A 24,475-nucleotide genomic window follows, 5' to 3' on the forward strand; every position below is an offset into this window, starting at 1 on the left:
TAGTGAGTGTGCTCTCCAAAGCAAAGTTCCTGTAAAGGCAGAGGAAATCCTCAGTTGCTCTATTCCCACCTCTTGGATTGCTTACCTCTGAGAGTGCCATTCTGTGGAGAGAGAATGCCTCCAAAGGACACAGGGCCTAAGGGAGGACCATGGGTTCAACGGCAGTTCTGGGGCTTGTTCTGATGTGCTAATCCTGTGACTGCTTCTTGGCTCTGCCCATGGCCTTGGCTCTGACTCTTGGCTTGGATATTGGGCCTTGGCTTGGTTAACTCTGTGACTTCTGGTTCTGAACACTGGCTGTGACCCCAGAATAAATACTTGCAGCAACCTCATTAGAACTCCTGGTCTGTGGTTCTGTCCTAGTTTCCTGGCCCCAGGCTGCTTCTCCAATGCCAGCTCACAGATTGAGACTTTGTCCAGAGCTGTATGGGAAAGAACTGTAGTAAACTGTGAAGGACTATACAAATGTAAGAGATTAATAAAATTATTTTGATTCAACCTTTTGACAATGACACTAATAAGGAACTCAAGTGTATGGTGATAAGACAAAAATGCCCAAAGCCTTTGAAGATGCATATCAAGGACTGGACAAGAGGTTCTTTACTTCTCAATCTATATTGGAAGGAATTAGCTTAATATATGCACAATGTATTTATCCATTAAGAAAAAAAAATCTCATCTCCAAAGTTTATCTACTGTACCTGATTCTTTGTTGTGTTTCAGGCTATGTAGCCAACTTCCCCTTGGGTGCCTCCATGAAGAAGTCTGTTAGGTAACTCAAATAGAATGTGGTCTAAACTGAACTCATCCTATTCTTTTTCCAGCTTCTGCCCCTCAGCCTTCTGTGTTCCTGCTTCTCCTGTGCTCTCTAGCTCAAGGAATGGTACCATCATCTACTAATTGACCAAGTCAGAGACCGTGGAATCAGCCTTAGCTCTCCCATCCTCATCTCCAACTAACAATAAACTTTCAATTTCTTCTGTCTCTCTTCTATTGCAAGCCAACTTCACCTCTTCAAGGGACAATTGCAACAGTCTCCTGGCTGGTCTCTTTGCTTCTAATCCTGCCTCCACTGTAGTACTGTATGGAAAAGAGAGTGATATTTTTCTTTTAATACATCTTTATTGGAGTATAATTGCTTCACAATGCTGTGTTGGTTTCTGTTGCACAACAAAGTGAATCAGCCATATGCATACACATGTCCCCATATTCCCTCCCTCTTGAGCCTCCCTCCCACCCTCCCTATCCCACCCCTCTAGGTTGTCGCAAAGAACTGGGCTGATCACCCTGTGCTATGCTGCTGCTTCCACTAGCTATTTTAAAAATACACATCTGATCATGTCACTATTTGGCTGCTGTTTCCACCACTCGGCATAGCCATTATTCTTCCATTGCCCAGAAAGGTAATTTAGGTTAATTCCTCATATTTAAGTCTAGATCTCAAAACCTCTGGCATGTTTCGTCAAGTCTCAACCCCTTTAGGACTGACTTAGTTGCCTCTTCTACATGTTCTCATGGAACTCCACTTCTGCTATCAAAGAGCTTATCACACTGAAATATCATTGCCAGGTTACTTGTCTATCTTCTCCAAAGACTATAATACACAGTGAGGGTATGGAAAATCTAGTTTTTATTAATTGTCATATTCCTAATTCCAACATAAACCAGGAATACAATAGGTATTCAATAATTATATGTTAAATGATTAAGTGAATGAATGCATAAACATTTTAAATGAAATATAAAATAATTCAATTACGAAAATAAGGAAAACATCTGTTTAGTTTTTAAGAATGGTCAATTGAGTGAAAGAGACATATAGCTACACAACAAAAAAAGACTCAGGGTAAAATGTAATAACAGATTAACAAATACAAAGACGGAGAGATGAGGAGTTTGCTAATTCAACCTAGGTGAGGTAGAAAAGAAAAAAATACAAAGAGAAGGATGTGCCCTGTGTCTGTATTCTCCAAGAAACACACACACACACACACACACACACACACACAGACGTGCAAAGGAGAGAGGGGGGAGAAAGAGACAGAAACAGAAACAACACAAAGATTACTAGGTTTCTTAGACTTAGCAGCTTTCATGTAGGAAATAGGTGTGATGGATATACTTAAACTTTTTACTACTGTAATTATTTGAGGGTCTGATGGACATAGAGAGTTAACACTTTATTGAAGTTTTGCAGTAATAGAAATGAAGGGGCATTACTTTTTGGCAGTTGCCCAATAAGGTTAGATACAATTAGGTTGTGCCCAGGAGGTTCCCCAACTCTAGGCTACCCCTCTAATAGTGAAGATTTTACTGTTAAACAAATGCAAATTTGCATTAAATTACTGAGCACAGCTTTTTAAATCTGACCTTTGGAGTACTAGCAAGAAAGTTTGCAAAATTCCAATGGTTCTGCCCTATTATGATTCATCTTTACCTGATTAAAAAAAATCCTTGCACATAAACTGGATATTTCTTATTTATTTGAAATATTATTATTGTATTACATATTTATTATTACATAATAAATTATTGGACATTATTTTTCTACTCAAGACCCTTGAGTAAAAAGAAGTTGAGCCTTAGCCAATCTTAACTAGATCTCAAGTTGTGGAGTAGCCCTGGCAGTTACCGGGGTATCAGAAATACAATTGGAGTATAAATATAGCTTTTCTAAACTTAACCTTATCTATTATTATCTTCTTTATTTCTGTTAATGAGGAAATGCTACTTCTAGTCTAAGAAAGTAATGGAAACAACTGTTTATATCTCCATCCTCAAAAGTCTTCTCAATAACAAAAGTCTTCTTAGTAACTCCTTTATATAGTTTTTGTCATGTGTCTGCATCTGAATTTATCATTATCAATGTTACATTGTTTAATGAGATACAAATATTGACCTCACTGCCTTTGAGAATAGTGGTGAAAGAAGACATCATTATTAGTCAGTTTGTATTAAAATTGTTTTTCATTCTCTGAAAAACATTACACTATACATTACCCATTAAACTATAGGGCAGGATCTCAACTTGGGCAAATTGACATTTGGGGCTCGATAATTCTTTCTTGTGGGGGGCTGTCCTTTGCATCGCAAGATGTTTAGCAGCATTCTTCGCCTCTACCAGCTAGATGCCAGCAGCACCCCGGCCTCAACTGTGACAACCAAAACGATATCCAGACATTGCCAAATATCCCCTAGGAGGCAAAACTGACCCTGATTGAGAGCTACTGCTCTGAGGTTTGTAGCTTGTTTTCAGTTGTTTACCAAAACTTTATACAGTCCAGGCTATGTGGCAGCTGCTTAAAAAAAATTTTTTTTTGAATGAAGAAATATAAGTCCTCTGTCCTCCCTGCATTTTAAATAGATGTCACCAGGACAAAGAAGTTCCGAGGGACTTGCTATGTACTCAGTACTACATTAGGTATGGTAGTTGATGCAAAGAAGTGCACAGCTTGGTCTCTGGGCTAAAGAGGTTTTTAATCAAGTTGGAGTGAGACGATCAATATTCAATGAATATGAGACTAACAGAAGGCAGAATATATTGGCAGTGAACCAAAAGGCAGAGTGGTCATACTCCAAAATGTATGGCGCAAACTATGGTGATATTACTGACCTTTTGATTTGATGGTCCCTTGAAGGTTCTGTGACCTATTATGACATGTGGGCAGTGGTGAAATGCTGGTTTATTAACTCGAAGCTCTCTGCTATGATATATAATAACAAAGAGAACAGTAAGAAAATATTCTGTTTAAACAAACCAGATCACTTTTACATGGGACAGCCAAGCCATGCTGCGGAGGAGGCACTGAGCCTGGTTATGTTAGTAACTGAGTGGTAACTGAAGAAGACAAATCTAACCAGGCATGGCAAGTCCACGGCTGACATGTGAGCTTGCACATTTAGAATGAGGGCATGGTAATGGAGATCATACAGTGTTTTTCCGCTAACATCAGACCTTAGCTATTTAATGATTATAAAACTTTCCTAGCATTTACAAGTTTCTAAACATATTTCTTTTCTTTTATCCTGCACAATTCCTGCGACCACTGAAATAATTTAGGTCATGTGTTTTTGTGTTATCTAAATAGCATTCAACACCAAAACAAAAAATCTTTTCTTCACTTTTAACCATTAAAATCCTGGTTGGATAGTTTGTGTCAGGTTTTAATGTCCTGAAATTTTTACCGTGATTAATAATGGATCTTTGAAGGATAAGATATGGTCCATTTCTTTAATATCAATTTCATATTAGAAAATTTTCCAAACTAAATCATCCAACTAATTTCAAAAATCTCATATATTACCTGCAAAGTGCCCTTTTAAAAAAATAACCATAGAATTTAATAAAGACAAAGGACTTTAGTGAAAATTAAGTTTATGAATGTTACTATGACTTTGCACAAATAATATAGCATTCTCACCTTCACAGTCCCCAGCAGAAGAGTAAATTCCCTCCCAACTTGGAACTAGGGGTGGCCACATGACATGTTTCCACCAATGAAATGTGAGCAGAGAAGTGTTATTCCTGGGCAAAAACTTTAAGAGGCGTGATTTTGCTTTGTCATTGTGACCAGCTATATTCCAGATAGTGGTAGCTCTATTATTTTCAGTCTTGGAGTGAGGATAATGACAAAGCAGAAAAGTGACCCCAGCTGACTCGCACAGAACTTGTGGAGGAAAGAAAAAATAAATTTGTTTAAGCAATAGCTACAAATACAGCCAACAAATATCAATACAGGAAGTGAGATTTGATTTGTTAATTAACTAAATGATTAACCGAAATAGGTAATATAAAAGGAGCAGCAGATTTTGAAACAATATACTGAGTATGGTTTTGAACAGTGACTCACGTATTGGTGGTATTCAATAAACAGTTAATTCTTGTGCAATCCACTGCTGATCTATCCTTAAAGAGTCAAAATAACCAGTGAAACTGTATATCAAAAAAATCTATATATCCGTTTAACTTATAGCCAGCAGAGAAGCAAAAATATTGGGCTAAATTACTCAATTTTCAAGAGAACCTCAAAATTATGATTTAGTAAATTTCAATATTATGTAGGATCATAGAAATTTAACATCACCTATTTTTTATTGGATGAGTAGCTGTGGTGTAATTTACTAGATGCATATGTGAGCATATCAATTTTGAGCTCTCAAATGCCAAACTCCATTTAAAACCACAATGATCTTACATTGTGTTTTTCTTATACTATAATTTCTACACTTTATCTCTGCTACCTGAGCAGTTAAAGACTACATACTTGGAGTGGTATATTGCAATGGTTCTTCTGGCTTTTTCACCAAACAATATTTCTTGAATCCTATTATATTAAAAGCAGTTGGAGAAAGAACTCCTGGATATGCTATTAAGTATCTGTTGCTCTTAAGAAGTTTAAAATGTAGATAAAACAAATTTTATTTAGGGCATAAAAGTCAAATGCAAACTGTGCTAGCATGGTCCTGTGTTGATTGGGCTGAGATTTATGTTATAGTTTCTCTTTCATTCTGTTGGAAGATGATAGAGGGATTTCTGCTATAACACTCTTTTTGAAAACATGAATTTGTTCCAACATGATTAATATATTAGAGAACAATTTGCATAATGCAAATTTTGAACTTACTTATGCACAATTTTGTCTACAAGAAATACAAGGTGAATGAACGTTGAAAACTGCACACAGTAGAATTGAACTGTGTGGAGATACACAAAATACACACATGCACGTACCTCAGATATTCACCAGCTACCTTGTTCATCTCATGAGTTATGAGCCACACCTTTCCACACCTAGTATTACAACTTTCTGTCTAATTTCATGTAGCTCTCCTCTCCCCCCTTCACAGTAAGACATGAGCTAAACCCTTCTGAGGCCACCAGCATAAGTAACCTTCAGGTCTTTTTCAAGATAAAGTGACATTTACTGTAGTTTTTATGTATTTCTTAAACATATATCATATGTAAAACTCTGCTACCATTTTTATTAGGTTTCTTTTTTCTTAATGCCTCACTGACAAAAGTTTTTGAGTGTTGTACCCCAAAATCATTTTCCCCATAAGTCCTGTTGTTTTTATTGCATGATTTTTGCATATAACCCATTACAGCAAAACTGATTGTACATATGTCTGCTTATGTTGGTTCAATATCAATAGCAGTAATACTGATAATGCTAAATCTGTAGGGGGATTTAACACTGGAGGCTGTATGAAAGCTTAAGAATGCAGCACTATTCAGTATTTCACTCCAGTACAGAAATATTTAGAATTTTTGGAACATTGCACTTATCTCTTATAAAAAGAATTCAGACATGTCTGTAATGATAGTATCTTTTGCAAGGAGCAATTGTTTCCCAAATATATAGTCAACTATCTCATCTGGGAAGGATAAGGTCTTCTTGGACAATCAGCAAGTTCTCAGTTTAACTGGGCCAATTATTGTCACTTTGTATATTTCCTTTTTAGCAATAAAGTGAACAGAGAATGAGGTCCATTTTCCCTACTCATTCATTTATTCATATTTTTGGCAAATATTTATTGAGTAACTGCTGTGTATCATGCCCTGTTCTAGATATGCTAGACACTGTGATAAGAGAGACCAAATTCTTGCCCTTATAGTGCTTATATTAACCATAAAAATTATAAATACACAATAACATGAGTAATCAAAGAGAGTTAGCAGTAGATTTCTTCTATGTCTTTGGTTTTGGACTGAGTTTGTGGGTGGCAGTCCTTCAGGATTAACTTTTAGTTTCATTTGTCCCTGACACAACTAGATTTAAGTAGTTGTTCTCTTATAAGGGAATGCCAAAGACAAGTCTTCTGAAGAAAATGTTCTCAAAAAATTGTTTGCTACTGGAATAATAAACAGGTCAACTAGGCCAGGTTGTAGATGTGTGGCCTGGTGCTGTGTACCCTGGGTGTGTGGTAGAAAACTGCAAGAAAGACTTGTCTGGCTTCTAGTGGTTTCTAAATTGAATTAATCGAGCAAACATTTCAACTATTCACCACCAGTAGGAAATGTTAACTATTCACATTAAACTATTAAAAAGTTTGATGATGTTGTTCCTGATACAAATTTAGTCAAACTCATTTAATCTTAGAGAAAGAGGGTTAACTTCTTTTGTTTCCTCTAAATATAAACTTGCTTTCTTAGTTGAGTTATCCAAGATCTTTCCCAGTCCTCCTGGCTCCCCTTTTTCTTCCTGATTTCCTTTTGTTCTGCAGAGGGCTCCATGCCTTGGGTGAGGTTCTGAACTACAATAGAGGAATAGGGGGCCTTTGTGGTCTGTTTTGAGCACTACGAAAATGTACTGAACAAGTTTTACTTTCTTAGAGTGCTATATAGTCGGATTTTTTTTTTATGTGTCTAAGAAATGGAAACATTTTGTCTCATATAAAAAAGAAATATTTTTATACTGTGCTCCACTCACAGACCACATCAGAGGTATTCTAAGAATAGAATAGATCAAATATATTTTATGGAAATATAATGAGAAAAGGATGTGTTCCCAAAACTCACTCTGAACAAAGGAATGCAGCATAGTCAGAAATACTTTAATGCTTCTAACAATTTTCTCATGTGAAAGGCTGAGGAACAGCCCTGGTTTGAAGAAATCTCCCACTTCTCCCCAGGCTCCCTGAACTTGAGATCAGAACTAGGAAATCTATACATTGTGAAAAAGAAAATGTATGGAAAAAGTGACTTGGGGCATTAACCAAAAAGGCATTTTTTGAAAGAAGAAAACATCAATATGAAACATTTTGTCATATTTCATTTCATTGATCATATATTTATTTTATGTATTCCAGAATACTGAAGCTTAGAAGTAACTGAACTTCTGGGGATTCATATTAGATTTGTCATTCTGTGTTTGAGGGAACTTACTGGGAAACCAAATATATTATAATCATTTGCTTTTATCATCCTGTTCTATCACGTATACAAAGAATATTAAGACTAAGTACATTGAACATATATCTTCTCTGAAAAACAAAATACATCATGGGCTGAATTTATACTCAAATGATAACATTCTTTTCATAATAATAACCTACAGGTGTTCAAGTAACTAAACTTACTGGCTTTATTAAAGTCACCTGACCAGCAGTTATATTTTTCTAATTATACTACATAATGCATTTTAACAATATGTTAGTTTGCTTTAAAATTTTTTCTAGCTGTTACACTAATGCAAAAGTGTGATTTCCTTGCTTTTTCGAGAGTCTTTGTTCCAGTTTATATATTCATATTGATTCTTCTGCTGGAGTCAGTGTTACCGCCAAATGTCTGTATTGTCTTGCTGAGTTTATTTTGCTTCATAATTTTTCACTTCTGAGATATTCTAAATTGAGCAATAATATTCAGCCCTTTTTCACCCCTACCTTGTGTTTTCTCAAAAAATATATGCATTCTCAATGGATTACTGTTTATTTACTGTACATACTATAGTACAGTCTGAAGGGACTACAGAGTCCCATGAAAGAAAAGTCATCATAATATTTATGCATTAAACACACATATTCATGTACATATATCTATTTTTTTAAACCCAAAATGCATATGCTATCATGGCCCCCAAGGTAGCAATAACATATGCAGAGAAAATTTATGCGGTTCCAGGCTGTGAACAGGATTTCTAAGAGCTACTTCCAGAAAACATTACCCCCCTCCTCGTTCTCCAATCTGTCCACTTACTTCACTCTGTAGACCTCCTTTCTCTTCCTAAATTGACTAGTGAGCTGGATGAGTTAGTCTAATCATTTAGGTTTGCCGTTTGGTGACTTCTGAGGAGTAATGGAAACATTTTTAGGAAGGGGTGTATGTGTGTGTGTGTGTGTGTTTCTTTGTATATTGTTTCCCTTATAAAGTATTTGCAGGATGGATGCACTGCTTAAATAAACAGAGTAGCTTTATTTTTAAAAAGTAGAATAGTGTATTGAGGTGCATTTTTGTCAACTTAAATTCCTCTAGTTATTTTCAGCTAAAAAAAGCAACAAAAATTATGGAGCACTGAAAAATAATTTAACAAATTTTTAAAAGATAATTTTTAAAATCTCACTTTTTAAAATCTCCTGAATGAGGAAAGAATATGTGCCCCAGAAATCTTACTGTTTTCATTATATAACAGGAAATGCTACAGGATGATAAAAATGGTAAGAAGTAAATTGTGTTGTTTTGAAAGATATACATTCACAATATTTGTGATATAATGTTTAAAGTATTACAATATATACTAATAGTTCTTTACAGAATTGAATATTTGTATAATATATTTATATCTTATATGTACATATATACTTTATATATGCTTGTGTTATAAGCATATGATATATATTTTAATATGATATTTTAAAACATTGTTGTATATTATTTAAAACATGCTAACTGCACTAAAATTCTTTTATTTGGGGACTTTCCCCTAAGTTCTGATGGACCATGAGAGACCATCTGCATTGGAATGTGATAAAATGAAAATGGAAATAAGATTTATGAGGTCTTACGGGGAGGGGGAAGGGGAAGGTGGGACGAAGTGAGAGAGTGGCATGCACTTATATATACTACCAAAGGTGCTTTGTGACCACCTGGAGGGGTGGGGTAGGGAGGGTGGGAGGGAGACGCAAGAGGGAAGAGATATGGGGATATATGTAAACATATAGCTGATTCACTTTGTTATACAGCAGAAACTAAAACAGCATTGTAAAGCAATTATACTCCAATAAAGATGTTAAGACAATTAAAATAAAATAAAACAAAGCAAAACAAACAAACAAAAAGATTTATGGGGTCTTGAACGCTCATATCACTTGTATTTCTTGCCTTCTGTCTCCATTTTTCTATCAATAGAATGGACATGAATTAAAGCATGTACATTCAAGATCCATTTTAATAAAGTGATGAATTAAAAAAATAATTTTGTCCATGATGAGATCGCCCATTCTATTTTTTATGTTGTTAATTCTTAGTAATAATATTCAAATAGAGTTAAATTTTGTCATTTTATAATTTCTGCAGTTTGGTTCATTTTAATATACAGATTTTTATTCAGTCTCATTTGGCTACTCATGTTAGAGTAAACACCAATACCCATGCCATGTCTTTGAAGGCCTTGACCTGGCCTCCTCTGCTTCTCAGGTCGCCTCTCCTGCACTCTTCCACTGACTCCCTCTGCCTCAGCCACACTGGCTTGTTATTGTCCCTCCCAACATGCCAGGCAATATCCATCTTGAAGTAGGGCATTCACTTGAGTGGTTTCTCTGCCTCAAACATTTTCCCCCAGACATTCATTTGGGGGGAATATCTTATATCCCTTACTTCCTTCCATTCTTTGATCAAATATCACCACTCAATAAGTCCAACCCTCATTACAGTATTAATGTTTCTGTTAGCTCATTCTCTTTCCACCCTAGCGCCCAGATCCCCTTTAATCATTCAACATTTTTCCCCATAGTGCTTATCACCTTCTAATATACTAGATGATTTACTTCTTTATTATATTTATTGTTTATCATTCCTTAAAGAATGTAAGCTACACGAGGCAGGGATCATTGTCTATTTTGCTTGTGCATTCCACTGCCGAGATTTCCTCTTGGTATGATATACTCATTCATTGAATGAATTAAATGAGTGAATGAATGAATAAGCAAATACAAAATAGCTCTTTTCAGTCATTGTAATGACTTCCCAATCTCATCATGGCAATTTCTTTGCTCTGAATATACTCCAATTTATTTGCATTCCTATAAAAATAGTATTCCACAGTTTTCTTGATACAGTTTGATCAATTTGAAGTATAAAGGGAAAATCTATTCTATGATTTTGGGCACTATCTTCCTAGTGATTCTGTTTTGAGGTAAACATGTCATATTGCTGATTCATAGGGAAATTGTAATTAAGTAGAATACTGAAATATACATTTGTATGATCTGCTCTTAAGTTTCATGCACCTCATTCCATACTTTTGTGGTTGATTTTATGGATATAAATGTTGGAATTTGCATTTATTCACTTTACATTAGATTTTGTTATAATAGACACAATTATTAAAGGTTATCAAGATGTTCACCTCCATCATTCATTCAGTCACTGAGTAAATATTAATTAAATATCTACCTTGTCCTAGGCATAGATACACAACAGAAAGTAAGAAAACTGAGAAGTTAGCAGCTCTCTTGGAACTTACAATCTTGGGGGGGGTAGGCATTAAAATATAATCACAGTGCAAAATAGAAACTGCAACAGGAGGTTCTCCCACCATAAAAACATGAAATAGGTGGTTGGATCTGTCTCTAGGAAACGACAGTTGGTTTAAGATCTGAAAAATGCGTTAACTAATGAAAGGAGAAGGAAGACGTTTTCTTGCAGAGGTGATAAAGTGGAGAAAGTTTTTGTAGCATAAAGCAGCATGATGTGTATAAAGGCCTGAATGAAGACCAAAGTACCTGAAGTCAAGGCTGTGCAGGGGGGTTGAATAAAATGGGGTGCAGGTGGCACCAGATCCTGCAGGGTCATGAAAGCTGGGTTAAAGAGTTTATCTTAGATGGTCTTACCTGTCTGACATTTAGAGGTTCTCAGAAGCGAACGTTTTGTCCACTCTATCTAGAAGTGGTATGGTTGTGTTTAAGCTTCCTTATTGAACTTAGATATTCCATATAAGCTTTATTTCGGTTAAGACACAATCACAGCCTTCAAGTATATGGACCCAAGGGAATAAGAAGATGGAGGTTAGGAAAAGTCCGGTAATAAACAGCTCTCCTTTATCACCTCTGAGGATAGCACAGTGGGGAGTAATTGTAAAATGCAACAGAAAGTTGAGTACAGCCTGAAAGAAGCACATATTTTTTTTGTTTTGTTTTTGCTTTTTTTTTTGTCTTGATTTATATTTATAGGGTCAGGAAGAAGAGTTGTTATAAACCTCCTTCCGTTTAAAATCAGATGTTCCCTTGCAAATTTAGAATTTAAGCATTTTTGTTGTTGTTTAAATTTTCTCATCCTGAATGTTAAGGGCAAATATAAAGAATGTAAAAAAAAAAATGACAAATATGATTAGATATTAATTTAATTCAACCTGAGTGTACTATTTTAATATCCCAGATATTGTCTGGTAATAATTTTCTTTTTCAGTACATCACTCCACCTCCGCACGTGCTTATTAGCAGGAAGTCTACTGTAGGGAGAGGTCTCTTCCTACCTCCCGAATTGTTCAAGAAGCTCAGGGTCTTGGCTGATATAGAAGTGATGTGGTTTGGATATCTTGCTTCCCAAAGTTTGTTGCTGAGAAAACTGCAAAGTCTGAGGCTACTACCTGCCATTTGGTTAGGCCCCATTTGTCAAGGCCCCTGCACAGCTCACAGTGGTGATATGTGCTGAGGTTCCAGAGCTATAGTTGTCTTACTTCACATCCCTATAGATACTCAGTAATTGTTTCCCAAGGTAAATCTCCATGCTTTAGGGGCCAGAACATGATGAGCTTTCAGTCTTCTCTCCACACTGTTAGAACCAGTCCTTCCTGATATCTCCGAGGCCATCTCATAGAGCTAGAACAACCAACCCATACTTCTGCTTTGTTCCTGGAGACATCTCCCTTGTGGTTATTGGCATCAATTTCTCTCTATAATCTTTGGTTCCAGTCACCTTGTTCTCTGCTGCCAAATTTCTTTAACTCTGGGTCTTCAGTAATGGGTCAGGATCCTTGAGTTCCTTTTACCATTCTTCATTCTTATGCCAGGAGCCTACTGTTTCTAAGCCACCCAAACAAAGCAAATGTTTTCTTAAACCCTTCCCATATATTTTCAAAATTAATAGAAGCCCTTCAAATGACCTTGAAGAGCTTAAAATCTACTTTATGTTGACACACTTAGGTCCAGCCTGGTTACTGGGAATGAGGATTCAGGTTTGGCTTGCTTATTTTACCAACTCAAAGGAAACAATTGCAATTAGAGATCAGGATGCATGAGAACCAAGATTTTTATGTTTGGTACACTGCTCTATCTCCAGAATCTGGAACAGAATCTGATATAAAGCAGGTATACCTTTATCTGTGGAGTTAATAACTAAAAAGATGGTCATTCTGGATAAACTGATTAGTTATAACAGAATTGTGGTTACAAAGTGCCTTACCAAGAAGTACACAGTTGTGATTGGCTCAAAGATTTCATTTAAAGCTATTTGATGCAGTTTTGGAACAAGAAATAAATGGAGAAGGTATGATGATGAGAATGGGGTAGGAGCCTGAGACAAAAACTAGACTGTTTCTCAGAAGTAGATCACAATAAGAATTTCACTTATAAAATATCTAATTCTCTTTCAAATAAATGATGAAAAACAATTTTCATGTTAACATAAAGCAAACCATTTGTTTTCAATTCTTCATACCCATAAAATAATCTCAAAGTATCCTGATATCCCCCTCTCTCTCTCTCTCACATGCATATATAATGTGCATGTCTTCCACATAAAAGTGTATATTTTTAAAATAAATTAGATTAAAATTAAGGATAAAAAGCAGAATTTGATAGAATAACAGTCAAATGGTTACTTAATTGTTCTTTCTATAAAAAACAAAGCAATGGAATATTCAGGATAACTATGTACTGCATTGATTTCATATATTTGATTTTATTACATGGAGTGTAACACTTAATTAGGTAATTTGTATCTTAACCTCCAAAGAAGGCATACTGGCCTAATGGGTACATAAAAAAAGGATAAAAAAAACCCCTACCTAATCATGTAACTAATGATATACTAAACCAACATATTGGGAACCTAATATAAACCACTAAGATTTCTCATTTAAAAGATAGCATCCTTCAGTATTATGTTCTAGTACTTTTCTTTCCTTCAGATGAAAACCATTTTCGCTTATGGAACAAAATGGAAAGGCACAAAAATGTGAATTTACTTACATCTGTCACATAAATTTAAATTCCATCATGCAATTAACGTTGGTACAGATTGAAGAAGAGGGCATTATTTGTCTTTAAATTCAATATACAATGACATCTCTTTATCTCAGATCATTGGCTTTTATTTTAATTCTGAAATAATATTTAATGTTTACCTTAACTTTGAATTTCTTATTTGTTCTCATAGAAATCTGATATTTATTTAAATTAATTTTTATTTATATAATTTATAAGTCTGTCCAGAGAGCAATTCTTGTTTTAATTCCCAATCAAAATTTCTGGTTTTCCCTTGTTTGAACAACATCAGTGTTAATGTCACTTCTGCATAATTCCTAGAGATTTCTTTTCATCTAAATAATTCCCAAGAATAAACTGTGATGTTTCTTAGTAGGAAAAGAAACACAATTATGATGTTTGTCTTAAGAGTTTCATCATGTAGAAACACAACAATTTACTGGCTCACAATTTAGGACTACCTAAAAATGAAATTCTGAAAACATCGTAGTCATTTAACCCAGAACAGCAGAGGGAATTAAAAATTATATTAGACTATATACAGTATTTGCTTGTGGGCATTTGGGAAAAAAGGTATTCTAAATCTAGTGAGAGATTTATTAAAAGGCCAAGAAAATAAGGTAGAGATTCTTTTAAAGACCCAGAGAATGTTTTTTTAGAAGTATTTTTGGATACTTTTTTGGATTGCCCATACATGGTTCACCAAGGCAACCAATCTACTTGGCTTACTTAGTGCTACTCATCACAGTGTCAATTTGGAGTTCCTCTTGTCCCAAGATGGTCAGACCCAGCACACTTGGTTGAAAATACTTGCTGAATTTGGACTTTGAGTCAATCAAAATGTTTAAGTCTCCAGTATCTTTCTATTTTCCATTTTGGAAAATGAAATTTGAAACTCAAATCCGAACCATTTTGGGTTATCTTTTAAGGAATATTTGCTTAATCTGCCCAAATAAGTTGTAAGCATTTTGGTGGTGGAGGGGTTTTATACAATGTACACCTTTGGATCCCTTAATAGCAGTGAATACTTTGGTTGAGAACATCTGTATTAAAGTAGATGCAAACAGACTTAACCTCTGACCTTGTTTCTTACTAGCCGTGGGACTATGGGCAAGTTACTCAACCTCTCTAAGCCTCTAAGACTGTAAAATGGGAATACTCATAATATTGGGCTATAGGTAGGATTAAGCGAGATATTAAACTTAGAACAGTGCTTGGCATATGGCCAGTAGGAGATATTATTGGTAAAAATAGTAGGTATTGTTATCACTACTATTTTTTTTTCCACTAGTACTATACAATACTATCTGTTGCTGGTTCTCCATAAATGTGTAGTTATGTCATAATGATACCTAGGCAAATACAGGATTTGGGGCATAAAGTGAGAAAAGGCCGAGATCACAGTCATAATTATACTAAATTATTATGTCTCCATACTCTGGAAACACGGGATTTTACAGAAGTATAATATTATATAAATATAATCCAGATATGGTTGACCTATTCAGTTCTTGCCCTGTGTCCATTTTGAAGGAGGTCTCAGTCCATTAACTCATCCCTCCCAAACCCGTTTGAACTTCACAGTGCTTTGGAGGCAATATGGAATTTTACTGAAAATTTCATATGGGGGGGATGTTGAAAAGGTATATTGACAGCACCAAGCAACATGGGAAAAAATGCCCATCAGACATTTCTGTTCTTCCCAGAAAGATAGCTCATCTCCTCATCTCCTCTCAGCATGGAATTCTCTTTCTCTCAAATCCACTCTCTTGCCATAAGAAATTCAGCTGTTTTTTCAAGTTCATATGCCCCAATCACTCACAAAGCCTGCAACTGACTGATCCAACCCCCTTTAGAAAATATTTATAGATCACCTGTTGTTTTTTCAAATAAGTTCCCTGTGGATGGGTGCCTTATCCTGATGAGTGCAGCAAAGTATTCCTTAGACAAAGACTAGCTCTTCTTGGGAGGATATTCTGATATTAAGAAAGTTGAAATTTCCTCCATGTCATTACTTATAGAGAATATTGTCTGAAAATATTTTATTTAAATTTATGTAATATGTATTGAGCATTTATTCTGTACAAACCACTGGATAAAGTGAGAGGATAGAAAGGAAACTAACAATGTCTGTCTTCTTATCTGAGGAGAGACAGACACGTAACTAAAAAATACCAATAAAGGGGCAGATTTCAACAAATAGAGTTTTAGACTGGGATATGGACACAACAGAAGGAAATTAATCTTAACTGGGATGATTCTAGGAAATAATAGTTTTGATTGTTTGAAAGTTTCTCTATCCTAAAGGAGTGAGTTGAATTTTGATTTGTGAATGTTGCGGTCAAAATGTATTAAAGAGAGAATTATTTAAGAAAAGGCAGGGAGAATTATTTAAGGGAAGTCATGTAGATGAACTGCAGAGACTTTAGGGAATGGAGAAATGGGAGACAGAAAGAAAGTCTGTAGAAGGCTTGGGATAAAATCATGGAAGCTTAAGGGAACTGAGTCATAAAAAGAAACTGCAAAGTTTTTGAATTACTTTATGACAAGCAGGTTAGAGAAAAATCTGCAGTCAAAAATTCAGGTTAATATAAGAAAAGCTTTTTTTCTGAATTGTTATTATGTTATTGATCTATGCCTATGATTTTATTTAATCCTCACACACTGTATTATTTCCATTTTACCAAGGGGAAAACTGAGACATAGAAAGGCAATTTGTTCAAGAGCACACAGTAAATGCCCAAGATGTGGTTTGTTCAAATTTAGGAATTTCTGATTCAAAATTTTTGGTTTATATTTTTTCCCTTATCAGAAAGGAATTACAATTAATCACAGAAGTAATGTGATTCTTCACTTGGACAACTGGAAGTGAAAAGAGGGGAAACTGATTTTAAGAATAGTGTAAAGGGAGATTCTATGGATTTGTAAGATAGACTAGATGAAAAGGGTAAGAGAAAGCAAGAGGCTCGTGGGCAGGAAGAGAGAAAAAGAAGGGCACTATTGCCACATGTGCCCCAAGTCAGGAGGAATGCCTTGGCCAGAAACCTAAACCTGGAATTCATTCTTAGAAGGAGATGATCGAAATGGTATGAAGGGATAATGTGTTGGAGAGGGTGAGGATGCACGGAAGAGGGACTTAAGAGAAGGAAAATGAGGCAGCATCTCCTAGAGCCAGAAGGGAGGTCAGATAGGACAGGGCAAGAGATGAAAGCACATCAAGAAAGACATGATGGGTTATTAATAAGCATGGAAAATATACAAAATGCTGCAAAGTGACCAAGTGCTTATGAACTGGGCAACTGGGGGAAAATCAAGTCAGTTCTTGAAGCTGAGATTTCTCCGAGTAGCTGTTAAAGGACTTGTTAAAGAAAAGGTTGCTGTGAGGATGAATGTGCTAATACACACATGCAAAATGCTTAGCACAGTGCCAGGCACATAGTTTGTGATCAATGAAGTCAGCTACCAGTATCATCATCATCATCATCATCACCACCATTAATAAGAGTTAAAAGAGGCACCTAAATTTGATGACTCAAAGGTTTTTGGTGACATTTTAAGTAAGTACTTTCCATACTTTGTGGGGCAGAAACAGATTACAAGAGGATGAGAGGAGTAGAAGTAGAGAAAGAAACCCTACGCTATTTTAAAAAAACTTGACAGTAAATGTGAGGGTAGAGGGCAGTGACTCAATGGGGGTTATAACTGAGGATGTGTTTTTCTAGGATTTGAGTATGTTTTTACTCTGAGAGGAAGGAGGCAATAGAAAGGGAGGAGATGAGAATAACTGAGAAGAATAAGCTTTCAAATAGATGTGCAGGAAGTGGTCCATTTGAAGGGATGTCAGCTTTAGCAACCTCATAAAATTATTTGACAATACATGTTTTACATGTACAGGTGGGATGAGTTACAGAGTATTATGATGGGGTGTAGCCTTATTCAGTGATTCATTTGTACAGCTTAATTTCCGATGTGGAAATTATTTGGGAGTAAATTTCATAACTAAAGCATTGACTGAGTTTTTAAAAATTCTTTAAATATCAGTGATGCTAAGGAGAGGTCTCAAAGAATTCAAGATAGACTCCTGATGGATCTTGCGAGAACATCACTGATCTGACTGTCGAGAGAGAGAGAAAAAGAGAGAGAGAGAGATTGAAAGAGAGAGAAATATCTCATTTCTCCCCTTGTGCCAAAGGACATGAGAGTGAGTAAATCTTCACAGGGTATGAGATTGCAATAAAGATGTGTGCAAATTTAGATGGAAATTAGGCACGTTCCCAGGGCTCCTGGAAAATTGCCAGCATAACGCTCAAGACATTGCCTTTATAGACTATGTATATATTTATTTCTTTGTAAATCCAGTCTATAGTGTTTTCTGTTTATGATTGTTCCCAAGGACATTCTTTCTCCAAGCATTCCTCTAAGCAGATATTCACTCAAAGCCAGTTTTCAAACCATATCAAATGTAATCAGTATTTTCTGTGAATTTCTCTCTCACTGATATTACTGTTTTGTTTCTTATAATTTCTGTTGTGCAATAATCATAGTAAAGACCTATCAAAGATGCATAGGCACGTGTATGTGTATGGGGGTAATTTCAAATATGGGAAATTAACAATATTAATTGTTATTTCACCTGTCCATCAAACACACTTCAAATGTACTGTTGAAATATTTTCTGTTTTACATTACAGTTTAATTCCTCAATGTTCTTTGCATTCTAAGTATTTAGAGCTTGAATTGTTTCTGGAGAGCACAATATGATAGTAGAAGTTGAAATGTAGGCTATTAATTGCTGAAAAGATCAATGCTATTACTTTCAAAATATATCAGTCTATTTTTCTTATGTTTTCATTTTACAAATTTCAAAATCATGCTAAAGTAAAGAATCTTATACAATTCTGAGTTAAAGAAGGTTGCAATGAATTATAGTTTCCCTGAAAGACACAAATATGCTTAAATCAGTGACTTACGTGATTTTTTCTTTTGGTGATTTTCTATCTTTACACATAATTCTAAGTTTCTTTAAAGTAATGCAAGTTCTGAATATAAAGATTTATTATCCAGAAAAAAATAATTCATTTTGAGACTCAGTAATTATAAAACTGGAGAATATTTAGTTTTGGACGTATTTAAACTCTCATGACTTTACTAAATACATGAAATAAAATATTGGGCCCACTTAATCTATGTTTTTTGTCTTCTTTGTAATTCTACGATATTCCTCAGAATGGAATCACTGGATAGAACAGTTATTTATTAATTTATATTTTATGTTGATTTTATTAAATATTTATACTACTCCATTAATATTGTAATAGCTTTTCATAAAATAAAATGGGTACCCTCCACATGCATTTTATATTCCTGTTTTCTGAATTTATAGCATATTTTAGAGAATAAAGAAAGCATGTTGGTTAGAGATCTGGATAAAGGGCCATTTTTTAACCAGAGAATCAACTCTGGGCTGGAAGTCAGACCACTGGTTCTTCTGGCTCCCATAACCAGCAAAGGACCTCATACAAGGGTGGGAACCCATTTCTAAGTGGGCAGAGGAACATCTGTCTTGCATCCTGTATCTCAGAGGATTGTTTTCAGAATCCAGCAGGAGTTTGTAAAAGTATTTGGAGTAATATTAAGAACATGCATTTTTTTAACTCAAATAAATAACATTTTATTATATCTTTCTAATTGCTCTGTTGAAATAATGTTGTTACTCTAAATTTCCTAGAGTGTTTTAAAATAAAGATTAAGTACTCATATTATACCAGTTCTAGTTTCTGAGATATTGGAGCTATTTTGTACCCTCAAGATTTTGGTTTAAGACTTATATAAATTGAAATGGTAATAAACTGGGCTTATATTTCATTTATTGGTGCTATTAGTTTAGCACAGGCAATTAGTTATCCATCTTATCCAGTTGTAATGCAGGAATTTAATGAGGAGTTTAAAAATAGAGTTTTTAAATGGGTGCGTTAGAATCCATTCTCAGTCCCCATTTTAGCACAAGGTGGTACACTGAGATGACTTCTGGTGGTAAAGTTACATTGTTAAGTGATTTGGAAGGTGAGCTGGCAATAAATTTGGGTCAGGTAAAAGTCTAATAAAACTGAGAAAAATAAGGATCACTGAAAACAGCAACAACAACAACAAACTAAAAGACTAGATATCAGCAAAGTACTTAGATTAGCATTTTGGCAGTTGGATAGGTGCCCTTCTGCTAGACTGGCCTTCTTTCTTTCATTCCTCAGATCTCATCTCAGATCTCATTCCTCTCATCTCATCTGATGTTGAACGTCCAAATCAACATCATTCTTCCTGAGAGAGGCTTTCCATTTCTAGGTCTCTTCCTCTCCAGTTTTTATTGCTTTTAGTGATAGACAGGTGTATATAGTTTAAAGCATCAAATAGTTCAAGTTGGTTAAGGTTGCTCTTCACTTTCCCACTTTCTTTTCCTAGAAATAATGAATTTCAACTCTATTATCTCTGTATTCTAAACTATATCTAGTTATTTATTTCTCAAATGTTCAGCTCTAGGTACTTGTTTCCCAATTACCCCTGAAAAATGAGATTTAGCTGTCTTTCTTCCCCATCATTCTTCTCCTCCCATATGAAAATCTTGGTTCTTCTTATCCTCCTATTCTCAAATTTTATAATATTTTAAGTCAAATCACTATATAGTGTTTATATTATTATGGTTATGTAAATGCTACCCACATCTGAGCCATATATACTTAATATTTACATATATATGATAATTCTTTCTCCCTTCCTTTTTTTTCTTCTGCTTAGTTTTTCTACTAAAAAATTCTTACCACTATTTCTATTCCAAACTCATCTCCAGTTGATGAAGTCTCTTCCTAGTATGTTGAGAGTATCAGGAATGTTCTTTTTTTTTTTTTTTTAATGTCTTTTTTTTTTAACATCTTTTTTGGAGTATAATTGCTTTACAGTGTTGTGTTAGTTTCTGCTGTATAACAAAGTGAATCAGCTATATGTATCCATATATCCCCATATCCCCTCCCTCTTGTGTCTCCCTCCCCCCCTCCCAATCCCACCCCTCTAGGTGGTGACAAAGCACGGAGCTGATCTCCCTGTGCTATGTGGTTGCTTCCCACTAGCTATCTATTTTACATTTGGTAGTGTATATATGTCAATGTTACTCTCTCACTTCGTCCCAGCTTACCCTTCCCCCTCCCCGTGTCCTCAAGTCCATTCTCTACGTCTGCATCTTTATTCCTGTCCTGCCCCTAGTTTCTTCAGAACCTTTTTTTTTTTTATATTCCATATATGCGTGTTAGCATATGGTATTTCTTTTTCTCTTTCTGACTTATTCACTCTGTATGACAGACTCTAGGTCCATCCACCTCACTACAAATAGTTCAATTTCATTCCTTTTTATGGTTGAGTAATATTCCATTGTGTATATGTGCCATATCTTCTTTATCCATTCATCTGTTGATGGACACCTAGGTTGCTTCCATGTCCTGGCTATTGTAAATAGTGCTGCAATGAACATTATGGTATGTGACTCTTTTTGAATTATGGTTTGCTCAGAGTATATGCCCAGTAGTGGGATTTCTGGGTCATATGGTAGTTCTATTTTTAGTTTCTCAAGGGACCTCCATACTGTTCTCCATAGTGGATGTATCAATTTACATTCCCACCAACAGTACAGGAAGGTTCCCTTTTCTCCACACCCTCTCCAGCATTTTTTGTTTGTAGATTTTTTGATGATGGCCATTCTGACCGGCGTGAGGTGATACCTCATTGTAGTTTTGATTTGCATTTCTCTAATGATTAGTGATGTTGAGCATTCTTCCATGTGTTTGTTGGCAATCTGTATATCTTCTTTGGAGAAATGTCTATTTAGGACTTCTGCCCATTTTTGGATTGGGTTGTTTGATTTTTGATATTGAGCTTTATGAGCTGCTTGTATATTTTGGAGATTAATCCTTTGTCAGTTGCTTCGTTTGCAAATATTTTCTCCCATTCTGAGGGTTGTCTTTTCATCTTGTTTATGATTTCCTTTGCTGTGCAAAAGCCTTTAAGTTTCATTAGGTCCCATTTGTTTATTTTTGTTTTTATTTCCATTTCTCTAGGAGGTGGATCAAAAAGGATCTTGCTGTGATTTATGCCATAGAGTGTTCTGCCTATGTTTTCCTCTAAGAATTTATAGTGTCTGGCCCTACATTTAGGTCTTTAATCCATTTTGAGTTTATTTTTGTATATGCTGTTAGGGAGTGTTCTAATTTCATTCTTTTACATGTAGCTGTCCAGTTTTCCCAGCATCATTTATTGAAGAGGCTGTCTTTTCTCCATTGTATATTCTTGCCTCTTTTATCAAAGGTAAGGTGACCATATGTGTGTGGTTTTATCTCTGGGCTTTCTATCCTGTTCCATTAATCTATATTTCTGTTTTTGTGCCAGTACCATACTGTCTTGATTACTGTAGCCTTGTAGTATAGTCTGAACTCTGGGAGCCTGATTCCTCCAGTTCCGTTTTCTTTCTCAAGATTGCTTTGAATATTCGGGGTCTTTTGTGTTTCCATACAAATTATGAAATTTTTTGTTCTATTTCTGTGAAAAATGCCAATGGTAGTTTGATAGGGATTGCATTGAATCTGTAGATTGCTTTGGTAGTATAGCCATTTTCACGATGTTGATTTTTCCAATCCAAGAATATGGTATATCTCTCCATCTGTTTGTATCATCTTTAATTTCTTTCATCAGTGTCTTATAGTTTTCTGCATACAGGTCTGTTGTGACCTTAGATAGAGTTATTCCTAGGTATTTTATTCTATTTGTGGCAATGGTAAATGGGAGTGCTTCCTAATTTCTCTTTCAGATTTTTCATCATTAGTGTATAGGAATGCAAGAGATTTCTGTGCATTAGTTTTGTATCCTGCTACTTTACCAAATTCATTGATTAGCTCTAGTAGTTTTCTGGTAGCATCTTTAGGATTCTTTATGTATAGTATCATGTCATATGCAATCAGTGACAGTTTTACTTCTTTTCCAATTTGGATTCCTTTTCTTTCTTTTTCTTCTCTGATGGCTGTGGCTAAAACTTCCAAAACTCTGTTGAATAATAGTGGTGAGAGTGGACAACCTTGTCTTGTTCCCGATCTTAATGGAAATAGTTTCAGTTTTTCACCATTGAGAACGATGTTGTCTGTGGGTTTGTCATATATGGCCTTTATTATGTTGAGGTAGGTTCCCTCTATGCCTACATTCTGGAGAGTTTTTATCATAAATGGGTGTTGAATTTTGTCAAAAGCTTTTTCTGCATCTATTGAGATGATCATATGGTTTTTCTCCTTCAGTTTCTTATATGGTGTATCACATTGATTGATTTGCATATATTGAAGAATTCTTACATTCCTGGGATAAACCCCACTTGATCATGATGTATGATCCTCTTACTGTGCTGTTGGATTCTGTTTGCTAGTATTTTGTTGAGGAATTTTGCAACTATGTTCATTGGTGTTATTGGCCTGTAGTTCTCTTTTTTGTGATATCTTTGTCTGGTTTTGGTATCAGGGTGATGGTGGCCTCATAGAATTAGTTTAGGAGTGTTCCTCTCTCTGCTATATTTTGGAAGAGTTTGAGAAGGATGGGTGTTAGCTCATCTCTAAATGTTTGATACCATTCGCCTGTGAAACCATCTGGTCCTGGGCTTCTGTTTGTTGGAAGATTTTTAATCACAGTCTCAATTTCAGTGCTTGTGATTGGTCTGTTTATATTTTCTATTTCTTCCTGGTTCAGTCTCGGAAGGTTGTGCTTTTCTAAGAATTTGTCCATTTCTTCCAGGTTGTCCCTTTTATTGCCATATAGTTGCTTGTAGTAATCTCTCATGATCCGTTGTATTTCTGCAGTGTCAATTGTTACTTCTCCTTTTTCATTTCTAATTCTATTGATTTGAGTCTGCTCCCTTTTTTTCTTGATGAGTCTGGCTAATGGTTTATCAATTTTTTTTCTCTTCTCAAAGAACCAGGTTTTAGTTTTATTGATCTTTGCTATTGTTTCCTTCATTTCTTTTTCATTTATTTCTGATGTGATCTTTAGATTTCTTTCCTTCTGCTAACTTTGGGGTTTTTTGGTTCTTCTTTCTCTAATTGCTTTATGTGTAAGGTTAGGTTGTTTATTTGAGATGTTTCTTGTTTCTTGAGGTAGGATTGTATTGCTCTAAACTTCCCTCTTAGAACTGCTTTTGCTGCATCCCATAGGTTTTGCGTCATCGTGTTCTCATTGTCCTTTGTTTCTAGGTATTTTTTGATTTCCTCTTTGATTTCTTCAGTGATCTCTTGGTTATTTAGTAGTGTATTGTTTAACCTCCATGTGTTTGTATTTTTTTACAGTTGTTTTCCTCTAATTGATATCTAGTCTCATAGCGTTGTGGTTGGAAAAGATACTTGATACGATTTCAGTTTTCTTAAATTTACCAACTTGCTTGATTTGTGACCCAAGTTATGATCTATCCTGGAGAATGTTCCATGAGCACTTGACAAGAAAGTATATTCTGTTGTTTTTGGATGGAATGTCCTGTAAATATCTA

The sequence above is a fragment of the Eubalaena glacialis genome, chromosome 1 (assembly GCF_028564815.1).
Source record: "Eubalaena glacialis isolate mEubGla1 chromosome 1, mEubGla1.1.hap2.+ XY, whole genome shotgun sequence".
In the NCBI taxonomy this organism is placed as follows: Eukaryota; Metazoa; Chordata; class Mammalia; order Artiodactyla; family Balaenidae; genus Eubalaena; species Eubalaena glacialis.